Raw genomic sequence first — 12743 nt, forward strand, 5'->3', positions numbered from 1 at the left:
TTCTCTGACCACAATAGAATTATGCTATACATCAATACCCTAAAAAAAAATCACCTACAAAACAATCCAATTGCTTGGACCCTAAGCAATGCAATTTTTAAAAACCCATGGGTCAAAGAAATCATCACACTGGATATTAGAAAATATTTTGAATGAGTGATAATGAAGATACATGTCAAAGCTGTGGCAAAGGTCCTGCGGAACTTAGTTAAAGCAAGACTGACGAGAAAATGCACAGCCTTAAAGGCACGGCGATGAGGAGGGTGGCCCCGCGTCATCCCCAGTTTGGTTCAGACCCCAGTGTCCCCGAGGGAGCTGTGGTTGGCTTGGGAAGACTTTTGGGAGGTCACAAAGGCTTGCCTTGGGAGGGACCTGGGGTTCTGCTCTTGTGAATCTGCTAAATCGGTCACCACGTGGGTCTGCTTTTCAGCATCCGGAACGTGGCTGCTAAATGTTCTCTCCTGTTTTTTCATTATTATGGGAGTGTTTAGGTCTTTTTTGAGTTTACCTTTACCTTTATTTTTGTGGCATTTCAGGAGGGAGAGATGATAAATGGATGAATACCACAAATAGGGCATTGAAAACAATAAATCAAACACAAAAGGGTAAACATTTTATAATTCTATTTACATAACTGCTAAAACAGGCAAGAATCAGCAGAACAAGCACAGTAATTAGTAATATATAGCTAAACTTTAAAAACGGCTAAAAGAGTTGAAAAAAATTGGGTACGAGGAACAAAGGCTGCTGATTTTCTAAACAAATTTTATAAAATTTTTGATTGTTCTACACTGTGTCCATACTTAACCTAAAAAGAATCATTTTACAAATCATAACCAAACAGTTGAGGTAACATAAATAGAAATTCCTCATTTTGGTTGACAAATACTGGTACGTGTGAATTCAAAACTCAGTTTGCTCATTAAAATTAATATTTCCTGCCCAGGTTGGGCATGGTAGCTCATGCCTGTAATCCTAGCACTTTGGAAGGCCGAGGTGGGTGTATCTCAAGGTAGGAGTTCGAGACCAGCATGACAAAGATGGTGAAACCCCTGTCTCTACTAAAAATACAAAAATTAGCTGGGCACAGTGGCTGGTGCCTATAATCCCAGCTACTCAGGAGGCTGAAGCAGGAGAATTGCTTGAACCTGGGAAGCAGAGGTTGCACTGAGCTGAGATCGTATCACTGCACTCCAGCCTGGGTGACAGAGTGAGACTCTGTCTCAAAAATAAATAAATAAATAAATAAATAAATAAATAAATAAATAAATAAAATATAAATAATATTTCCCAACAGAGAGCAAAAGGGCTGAATGGAGGCTTCTACTTCTGCAGTATGGTGGGTGAGACACCCTCCATTATAAAGCACCTAGAAATTCAGGATAAATAACAAACATCAGAAGAAAATAAGAGGACTCCTCAGAAGGAAAGAAAAAAGAGGAAGAAGGAGAAGAAATTAAGGTGGCAACAAAGCGACTGGCATTTGGCGATACCAGAAACCCAGAGAATTTGGTTTCACCTGCTGTTGGGGAAATGGGAGGTAGGACCTCAAAGACACATAAAGTGAGAATAGAACCAAGTCACCACAAAAATTGAATGCTTCAAAGCTACAACCTCTGTGAAATGGAAGGCTGGGTAAAAAAAGGAACACAGGGGAATTAATCTGAATGACACCCAGCTCTAGGTGGCTAAAAAACAGTGTTACTGAGAATTTAAGGCCAGACGCCTGTCCTCATAAAGTTTGGGTTTCAAATTTACAACACCTGCATGATCAGTGAAATCCAAATTTGAGAAGTTAGCTCAGAGTAGTTCTCAGGAGTTAGCACCCAAAGCACCTAACAAAGCACATACAAATCCTCCCAGGAGAAGGCTTCCTTTCCCACAGCCCCAAGATTCCCGAAGATGAACATCAGTCAAATGTTAGCTCACAATGAAATATTACCAAACACTTGGAGAAGCAATTCACCATAAGCAAGAGTCGCCAAAAAAGGAGGGAAGAAAAAAAGGAAAGGGAAGGGAAGGGAGAAGGGAAGGAGAGGGGAGGCAGAGCGGAGGGAGGCGGGGGGAAAGCGGAGGGAAGGGAGAAGAAAGAAAGAGGGAAGAGAGGGATTAGATCCTCAGTAACTTCAGATATTAAAATTGTCGAATACAGATTATAAAAATAAGTTGGCTTAAATGTTCTAAGAAATAAGCAGAAGTGAAAAACAATGGGGTAAAATATGGGAAAGAACCATGCAGAACTTCTAGAAATAAAATGTAATTATTTAAAACTGAAAGCTTAGCAGACAGGCTAATCAGCAAATTAAATGGAGCTCAACACAGAATTAATGAACTGGAAAATATGTCAGAGAAAAATTACCCAAAATGACCCCAGAAAGAAAAAAAGGATGAAAATATAAAACCAAAGTTCAGAGTCATGTAATAAGGAGGAATTCATTAATTTATCGTGACAGGTATTTTAACACACTTCTCACTAATTGGTAGATCAAGCAGATATATAATTAGTAAGAGCATAGCATGAGTAACACAATAATCATGAATTAATGGACATATGTGCCTCTTGCAGAAAATTAGAGCAACATTCTTTTCAACCACATATGAACATTTACAATATTCTACCATGTACTAGACCATAATGCAACTGCCGGTGCTTTCAAAGACCTGTATCAAATAAACCATGTAATTTGAACACAATTAGACTAAAAATTAATTTAAAAATAATTAAAAACCCATATGTTTAGAAATTTAAAAAATAAACTTATAAATAACAAACCAAAGGAAAAATCATGATGAAAATATAAAAATACTTACTAAATGGAAATGAAAACACTCCTAGCAAAATGTGGAGTTTTCATGTCCAGCCATGGTGGAGACCCAGGGACCAGGCTTAACCTCTCACTGTAAACAACAACTAGCAAAGAAGACAAAATATACAGAAATAACTGTGCTCAAACGTCAGACAATAGGCAGTGCAGGACTGTGATCCCCAAGAGAAAGGGCACATACTAGGTGAGCCCTATGGTCACTCCAAATCTGCCTGGAGGCAGGCACAGCGAGGTAGGACCCAAGCACCTTGGCAGCTTGGACAGGTTGAAAAGATGGCGGTCAGAGTTTGGGTGGGTGGAGGCAGCTGGAGGTTGTGAGTTAAGAGTTCTGGAAGAAGGGAGCTGCTCAGTAGAAGTCCAGAAATTTACACAGGGGTACCCTTGAGTCTTTTCAGAGTACTAGTCCATTCCCAGATAATCCAGACACAAAAAGACTGGGCCGTTGTAAGCTGAACGATTCCCAAAACTCACACAAAGTAAGGAGACATCTGTGATCCAATCAGCCAGAATAGGGAGTCCTCTTGAGCCTCCACTCCAGATAGTCCGTGGAGACCCTGGAGAAGGCGTGCCCTAGGTGGGGGACTAAACTATTCCTGCAAGTGGTCTACTCCAGACCAACTCTAGAAAAGTTTAAGAACAGGCCTCAACTGATCAAACTGGTCTTCAAGTAAGTTAAGCACCTGCCAAGACAAAGCCCAACATGCACTAAAGCAAGAAATATAAGTCAGACACTCTAAAATATAAAAATCATGTCTAGCATCCAATCAAAAATTACTAGATCTGCCAAGAACCAGGAAAATGTGATGCATAACTACGAGAAAAAGCAATAGAAACACGAATTTTCCTACAATTATTAAATAAATTGATCCAATAGTTAAAAAATCTACCCACACAAAAAGGTAGATGATTCAGACACTTCTTACAGGTGAGTTCCACCATACCTTTTTTAAAAACATAGTATCGATCCTATACAAACTCTTTATGAGAATGGAGGAAAGAGAGGGAAACACTCAAAGAATATAAAGTCATCCCTCAGTATCAGTAGGAGATTAGTTCCAGGACCCCCCACAGATACCAAAATCCACAGATGCTCAAGTCACTCATATGAGCTAGTGTAGTATTTGCATTTGACCTACACATCCTCATATACATATATACACACACACACATATATACACACATATATATACACATACATACACATATATTCAGACACATATATACACACATATATACATACACACACACACACACACACACACACACATATATAGAGAGAGAGAGGGAGATAGAGAGACAGAGTTTCGCTCTTGTTGCTCAGGCTGGAGTGAAATGGTGCAATCTTGGCTCACTGCAACCTCTGCCTCCCGGGGTTCAAGCAATTCTCCTGCCTCAGCTTCCCTAGTATGCACCACCAGGGATGCACCACTGCACCCAACTAATTTTGTATTTTTAGTAGAGACAGGGTTTCTCCATGTTGGTCAGGCTGGTCTTGAATTCCCGACCTCAGGTGATCTGCCTGCCCTGGCCTCCCAAAGTGCTGGGATTACAGGCGTGAGCCACTGCGCCCAGCCCCTTCCATATATTTTAAATCATCTCAAGATTAGTTATAATACCTAATACAATGTGAATGCTATGTATTAATAAATAGTTACTATACACTGTATTGTCCAGGTAATAGTGACAAGGGAAAAAAAAGTTTGTACATGTTCAATATAGACAAACCATTCTTTTCTTCCAAAAATTTTGATCTGGTTGAATTCACAGATGCAGAACCCACAGATATGGAGAGCCAACTGTACTCCTAGCTCATTCATTGATGTTAATAGAATTTTAGCATCAAAGTAAACAAGAAAAATTTGAGAAAGATTATAGACCAATTTTACTGATGAACATAGGTAGGAAAGTCTGAAAAATTAGCAAGAAAATACAGTAACAAATAAAAAGGGCAATGTAGGTAAGCATATGCCAGGAATACCAGTATAACTTGACATTAGGATAGCTGTTATTATAATTTTCAAATTAAAGAAGAAAGAATATGAGGCCCTCAATAGATACTTAAAAAGCGTTCCATAATTTTCAAGACTCATTTGTGATAAAATTCTAAGCAATATTAGAATAAAAGAAAACTTTTTTAACCTCATAATACCTAGCTACTAAAACCTACCCAAACATCACACTTAATGGTAAAATGATTGCTTTATGACCAGCATATGGCAAATTTTAGCACACATTCTGTGTGCACTTTAAAAGAATATGCATGAGGCTGGGCATGGTGGCTCACACCTGAAATCCCAGCACTTTAGGGAGTTGAGATAGGAGGATCATTTGAGCCCAGGAGCTCAAGACCAGCCTGGCTAACATAGTGAGACCCCATCCCTACAAAATAAAAAATAAAAAAATTAGCCAGGTATGGTAGCATACGCCTATAGTCCCAGGTCCTTGAGAAGCTGAGGCAGGAGGATTGCTTAAGCCTAGGATAGGAACATTTCCTTTAAATTCAGAAACAAGTCCAGGATGCTCGCTATCTCTACTTCTGTTTAACATTGTAGGAGAGGTTCTAGCCAGACCAGTAAGACAGGAAAATAACAAACATAATATGAATTTGAAAGAAAGAAACCAAACTGTCATTATTTGCAGACCACTAGCTCATCTACACAGAAATCAAGAGAATCCAAAGAAAAATTATTTGAAGTAGGAAGGTTCAATAAGGTTGTAGAAATCAAGAACATTCTTATCTATCCGAGATAAAGAATTAAAACATATTTTAAGGTATCCTTTAAAATAACCCAATCTGGCACAGTGGCTCACACCTGTAGTCCCAGCTACCATGGAGGCTAAGGTAGAACGATCACTTGAGCCCAGGAATTCAAGACCAGCCTGAGCAACATAGCAAGACCCACCTCTAAAACAATTTTTTTTTTTAATTAGCCAGGAGTAGTGGCGACATCTGTAGTACCAGCTCCTTGGGAGACTGAGGCAGGAGGATGACTTGAGCTTGGAAGTTCAAGGCTGCAGTGAGCTATGATCACACCACTGCACCCCAGGCTGGGCAACAGAGAAAGACCTTCTCTCTAAAAAATAAATAAATAAATAAATAAAATAATAATGCAAACTATAGAGTACCTAGGAATAAGTGTCACTAACTTTTTTTTTTTTTTTTTGAGATGGAGTCTCACACTGTCACCTGGGGTTGGAGTGCAGTGGCGTGATCTCGGCTCACTGCAACCTCCGCCTCCTGGGTTCAAGTGATTCTCCTGCCTCAGCTTCCCGAGTAGTTAGGATTACAGGCATCCACCACGACCCCCGGCTAATTTTTTGTATTTTTAGTAGAGATGAGGTTTCACTATGTTGGCCAGACTGGTCTCGAACTCCTGACCTGGTCATCTGCCCGCCTCGGCCTCCCAAAGTGCTGGGATTACAGGCGTGAGCCACTGTGCCCGGCCGTCACTAACTTTTTATAAAGAAAATTGTAGAACTCTACTAGAAACATTGCAGAAAATCTAAATAAATGGAGAACTATAACTTATTCATGGAAAAGAAATCTCAATATCTTGAAAACATTTAATTTTACCCAAATTGATTTGAAAACTCAATGACGTTTCATATGAAAACTCAAGTTTTTTTGTGAATCATGACAAGTTGCTTCTAAAAACGTATATGGTAGAGTAAGATGTTAAGAATATCAATAACAAGTCTGAAGAAAGAAAAAAAAAGACCAGAGGGCAGAAGGCAACATGCCCTGTGACCTTGAGCCTGAGTAGGAAGCCCTGGCATGAAGGTGGGCTGTATTGGGACAGGAAGAGGCCACCACGAGTGCAACAGAAGGGACCCCAGGAACAGACCTGCAGAAGCACAGTCCTTTCGATCTCGGGGAAAGGTGGTTTTACAGAGCAAGTAGGAGAGGACGGACGACCGAACCAGCGATGGAAGGAACACTGGTTGGCAACATGGAAAATATACCATTAGATCCCTTTACAGGTCAAATAAATTCCATGTGGATTAAAGACCTGTATGTTAACAACAAATGTTTTGGAAGAAAACAAAGAAGAGTTTTATCTTCATACTACCCCTAGGGAAGGATTTTATTTATTTATTTATTTATTTATTTATTTATTTATTTATTTATTTTTTGAGACAGTCTCACTCTCTTGCCCAGGCTGGAGTGTGGGGGTGCAATCTCGGCTCCCTGCAACCTCTGCCACCAGGATTCAAGAGAAATACCTAATGTAAATGACGAGTTGATGGGTGCAGCAAACCAACATGGCACATGTACACCTATGGAACGAACCTGCATGTTGTGCACAGTGCCCTAGAACTTAAAGTATAAAAAAAAAAAAAAAAAAAAAAAAGGTTTTTGTGTCTCAGCCATCCAAGTAACTGGGATTATAGGCATGCGCCACCACATCTATTTTTATTGTTATTTTTCATATTTTTGGTAGAGATAGGGTTTCGCCACATTGGCCAGGTTAATCTCAAGCTCCTGGCCTCAAGTGATCCACCCACCTCAGCCTCCCAAAGCGCTGGGATTACAGGTGTGAGCCACCGTGCCCAGCCGAAAGGATCTCTTTACCCACAGAAAACACCAAAAGGAAGGTAGGGTATCAAAAGATATCACTAAAACGGTGACGAGAACCCCACCCACCTGGAGAAGGTATCTGCGACACATACAATCCAACGAAGGATTTGTACGCAGAATATATAGAGGACAGAGAAAAATAAAAATTTTAAACATCACAAAAGAAAATGGGCAAAAAGATATGAACTGGCAATTTACATGAAAAGATACTCAACCACGGTAGTAATTCGGAAACCATATTTTCAAACTGTATCCACCAGATCACAACATTTAAAAGTGGGGCACACCAAGCGCTGTCAGGAGGAGGCCACAGGAGCTTTACAGCTCACCCTGGGAGTGAACAGGTGCCACCACTTTGAAAATAACATGGTAACATCTGGAGGGCTGCAGACCATGTGCCCCAGCAACTCTGCAAGTAGATGTTGTACATATTCACAGGAGAAATACACCCAAATATAGCATGATTTATCAATGCAAAAAGAATGGATGGAAACAGCCCAAACGCCCAGCATCCAAGATGCAGACGAATGCAGAGTCGGCTGCAGCCCTCTCAAAGCTTCAAACACACAAGCAGCACTCCACAGACTCAGGGTGGACGATGACACTCCAGGAGCGATCGGCACCGAATTCACAGTTATGGGTGTGGAGGGGGTCTAAGGGCCTAGACGCCACCAAGCCACTCGATATGCCATGGTGACATGGAGGGACCTCTCTCCCGCCAGGACCCATCTGTCCCTCTTCTTCCCCAGGGTGAGGTGGGTCAGCCGAGATGCCGGGTGGCCGTGAGCCCTCTGCCAGTGCTGCCCTTGGGAAGCAGGTTGGAAATGCCTTGTTTTGAAAGCTGATGGGCATGTGGCCGTTGGTTGTAATATTATTCTGTATTCTTTGTTGTATATTTTTGCTACCACATGACACAATTTTTAAAGATGTAACTATTGGCTGATTGCAGTGGCTTATGCCTGTAATCCCAGCACTTTGGGAGGCCGAAGCGGGCAGATCACTTGAGGTCAGGAGTTCGTGACCACCCTGGCTAACACAGTGAAACCCCGTCTCTACTAAAAATACAAAAATTAGCTGGGCGTGGTGGCAGGCACCTGTAATCCCAGCTACTTGAGAGACTGAGGCAGGAGAATCGCTTGAACCTGGGAAGCAGAGGTTGCAGTGGGTAGAGGTTGTGCCACTGCACTCCAGCCTGGGCTACAGAGTGAGATTCCATCTCAAAAAGAAAAAAAAAAAAAGGAAAAAGAAAAGAAAAGAAAAGAAAAGAAAAGAAAGGTAACTATCTTCAAGAAGTTGTTCTGTCAGCCAATCTGAGAGGGAACCAGGCAGCCCCAAGGGTTGTCAGAGCCTGTGGGCGTGGCTGATAGCAGAAGGTAAAGCTGAGGATGGGGGTCTGACACAGCTGAACCCCTGAGAAGGCGGTGAGCTGCGGGTCACAGTGCCGGACACAGCACATGCCAGAGCCCAGGAGAAAGGGTGAGCTCCCCTCAAAGACAGAGAGGGGCAGCCTCTGGGACAGGTGGGGCAGGAAGTCATCAGAGACAAGAAGCATGAACTGGTCCTGTGGGGTGAGGTCACACTGGTTGGAGTGGCCAGAGATGAGGGCACAGGCTCAAGGGTGGCAGGGAGGAAGCCAGAGGGGCTAGGATGACTGCCCGGAGGAAAAGAAGAGGCTGAGAAGCTGCTGGTGGCAGGGTGGTGTCTGCGCTGGGGACACAGAGGCAACACCATGGGTGTCTGAGGGTCTGACTAGACCCAGGATGCATCCACAGGAAGTGGGCAGAGAAGATGGCCCATGGGCAGGAGAGGGAAAGAGGGCTGGGGGATGGTGGCCATTCATGTGTGTGTGGCCAGCCGGCTGTGGTGACTCCAGGAAAGGGAGACCATGAGCCCTGAGCCAGGGGCCCCGGGACAGAGGGGAGGGGAACAGAATCCATTCACTTGGTAAAAATGCGTGCAGAAGACCCACCAGGCCACACCGGGCCATGCCCCGCAAGTCACTGCAGGCACAGAGGGCAGGGTGGCCCTGGAGGAACTCCCCTGTTGCTTTGGGGACATTTCAAGTTCCCGCCTCACCCTGGGGTGGGGGCATCGGCAGAAAAAGCCAAGTCCCTGTGGAAGGGGGTATGGGGGTGGCGCTAAGGCAGACAACAAAGTGTGTCTCCGCTTAAGAAGCGTCCAGGAAAGACCAGGCATGGGGTGAACGGTGAGGGGTGGACACAGGCCTGGCACAGGCACTCCCTGCCCAGCTGCTGGGGAAACCCACACTGCAGAGCATTGCACAGGTGTCCACCTGGAGCCCAGACAGCCTTCACCTCTGGGTCCGCCTTCATCTCGGGATCTGCCTTCACCTTGGGGATCTGCCTTCACCTTGGGGATCCACCTTTACCTGGGGATCCACCTTCACCTCAGGGATCTGCCTTCACCTCGGGATCTGCCTTCACCTCGGGATCCACCTTCACCTGGGGATCTACCTTCATCTCGGGGATCTACCTTCACCTCAGGGATCCACCTTCACCTGGGGATCCATCTTCACCTCAGGGATCCACCTTCACTTCAGGGTCCACCTTCACCTGGGGATCCACCTTCATCTCAGGGATCCACCCTCACCTCCGGGATCAGCCTTCACTTCAGGATTCACCTTCACCTCAGGGATCCACCTTCACCTGGGGATCCATCTTCACCTCAGGGATCCACCTTCACTTCAGGATCTACCTTCACCTCAGGGATCCACCTTCACTTCAGGATCCACCTTCACCTGGGGATCTACCTTCATCTCAGGGATCCACCTTCACCTCCGGGATCAGCCTTCACCTCAGGATTCACCTTCACCTCAGGGATCCACCTTCACCTGGGGATCCATCTTCACCTCAGGGATCCACCTTCACTTCAGGATCTACCTTCACCTCAGGGATCCACCTTCACTTCAGGATCCACCTTCACCTGGGGATCTACCTTCATCTCAGGGATCCACCTTCACCTCCGGGATCAGCCTTCACCTCAGGATTCACCTTCACCTCAGGGATTCACCTTCACCTGGGGATCCATCTTCACCTCAGGATCTGCCTTTACCTCTGGATCCACCTTCACCTCAAGGATCAACCTTCACCTTGGGGATCCTCCTTCACATCAGGGATCCACCTGCTCCCAGTTAGACCAGTGGCCCTCCATGTGCACACCCAGCAGGGCCAGCCCAGAACAAAGCATCGGCATGGGCCACTTCCTGAAACACTGATCCTTCTTGAAGAGTTTGAGAAAAAAACCACAGCAAGTTTTTCTTAGAATTACAACCAATGGTCATAGAGGAGTGTCCTGTCCACCCCTGGAGAGTAAGGAGCCCCAGGTCCGATGACTGCCAGGCACACTGGTCACTCTGGGACCCCATGAGACAGGGCCAGAGCCCACCAGAGAGCTCACAACTGCAAAGGGCATCGGAGAGGCATCTCCTGGGACCTCAGCCCCAAGTGCCACTTGCAGAGGGCAGGGAAGGGGCAGGGGGCTCAGGCTCAGGAACTCAAGCACCCGGTGGAAGGCAGAGGTGAGAAGTGAGGGTAACATGGAAGCCTGCACCCCTAGTCCCGCCACCCACCCTCCGAGAGTGGTCACTGCCAGTGCCCGCAGGTGAGCAGCTGAACGGCTTTCTCCATGGCAGGAGTGAAGCCTTCAGTGAGGTGAAGAAGGTGGCACCCCTCATTCTGATATGCAGGGGCAGCTTGGCAGCCAGCCCCACCCCTTCACCTAAGCCAGGGCCTGCTATGGACACCCCACCCCAGCTCTGGTCAGAACCACTCCAGGGTGAGCAGCAGCAGCCCTGCCGCTCCCACCAATAGCCTCCCTAATGCGTGATGGGCCAACGAAGGCCTTCCCTGGGCGTGAGAACAGAGTGTGAAGGGAAGGACCAGAGCTGCCAGCAGAAAACAGGCCCTGTGGGAAGGACAGGCAAAGCATGGAACAGACACAAAACAACCGAGCACAACCTCTGTCCACACACCTGAGAGATTCAGGAAGATGCTCATTTTCAAAACAAGGGCAGAAAGCTATGAGGCAGAACAGTTAGAAAAGCGAAGATTTTAGAGATGAAAAATGTAAGAGCTGACGTTCAAGATTCAAAAACAACCTCTAGAAAAGGCAGTCAAAGGACTTTAGAATGTAAACAAGGAGACAGAACATACAAGAGAAAAGCAACCAAACAGACCTACCCATGAATTCAGGGTAAAAGAAAAAAATGAAAGGGAGGAAATTACAAACAAATAGAATAAGAGACCCTGACTTCAGTGTGAAGGGCCCACCAGGTGCCAATAAATGTGAACCCCACCCTTACACCCATCCACATGGAGTCAGAACACCAAGGAAAAGACAGGATGCTAAAAGCTTCCAGGGAGAAAAGATGAGTTGCCAACAAAGTCTGCTCATAAGTGACCTGATGCAGAAAGCCACGGTGACCCTGTCCTCAGAGTTCCCAGGAAGACTACTTAGGAACAGAAGCACCCCAGACACTACCACCCAGAGCAAGGGACACAGCAAAAACACACTCACACACCAAAGACTCATGCACCCTTTCAAGGAAGTCACACAAGGATGTGTTCCAGCAAAACAAGACAGGAAACCAAGAAACAAGCAGCTCTAGGGTCCAAGAAACAGAGACTCCAATCCAGGGGACATGGCAAGCAGCTGCCAGAGGCCACTTGTGGAGGTGCCATAAAGAGGAAAAAACCCATTCAAGAAAATAAAAAGGCTGGGTGCAGTGGTTCATGCCTACAATCCCAGCACTTTGTGGAGTCAAAGCAGAGGGATTGCTTAAGCCCAGGAGTTCAGCACTTGCCTGGGCAATATGGCAAAACCCCATCTTTACAAAAAATTAGCCAGGCATGGTGATACATGCCCATAGTCCCAGCTACTCAGGAGGCTGAGATAGGAGGATCACTTGAACCCAAGGCGGTTGAGGCTGCAGGGAGCTGTGACTGCACCACTGCACTCCAACCTGGGTGACAGAGTGAGACCCTATCTCTAAAATAAAATAAAATAAAATAAAATAAAATAAAATAAAATAAAATAAAGATAACCAAGAGCTGGAGAAAATAAAACACCAACCAAGAACATCTTGCCTAAGTACAGAGCTGATGCAAAAGGTGTGAGGCCGTAAGCGTGCTCCTCTGGTCTGCACCTGCCCCACTGCATCCACTGCTTGTCCTAGAGCTGCAGCCCTCCCAGGCCCCAAGGACCTGCAGCCATGGTGGGGCCCCAGCCCCGGAAGCAGGAGGAGAGTGGGGACCAGATGACACCGAGCAACTGAGTACAGCCCGTCCCAGCCCCACAGCAGCCCCTCAGGAGTCACACCG

At 45.4% G+C, this 12743-nt stretch overlaps 1 protein-coding gene across 35 annotated transcripts in view; it reads right to left on the bottom strand.

Moving 5' to 3' along the window:
• KIF1A (kinesin family member 1A) overlaps positions 1–12743 on the bottom strand; it is a 113727-nt gene that overhangs the window by 95213 nt on the left and 5771 nt on the right. The gene's annotated exons all lie outside the window — the stretch shown is intronic.

The sequence above is a fragment of the Macaca fascicularis genome, chromosome 12 (genome assembly GCF_037993035.2).
Source record: "Macaca fascicularis isolate 582-1 chromosome 12, T2T-MFA8v1.1".
NCBI classification, from domain to species: Eukaryota; Metazoa; Chordata; class Mammalia; order Primates; family Cercopithecidae; genus Macaca; species Macaca fascicularis.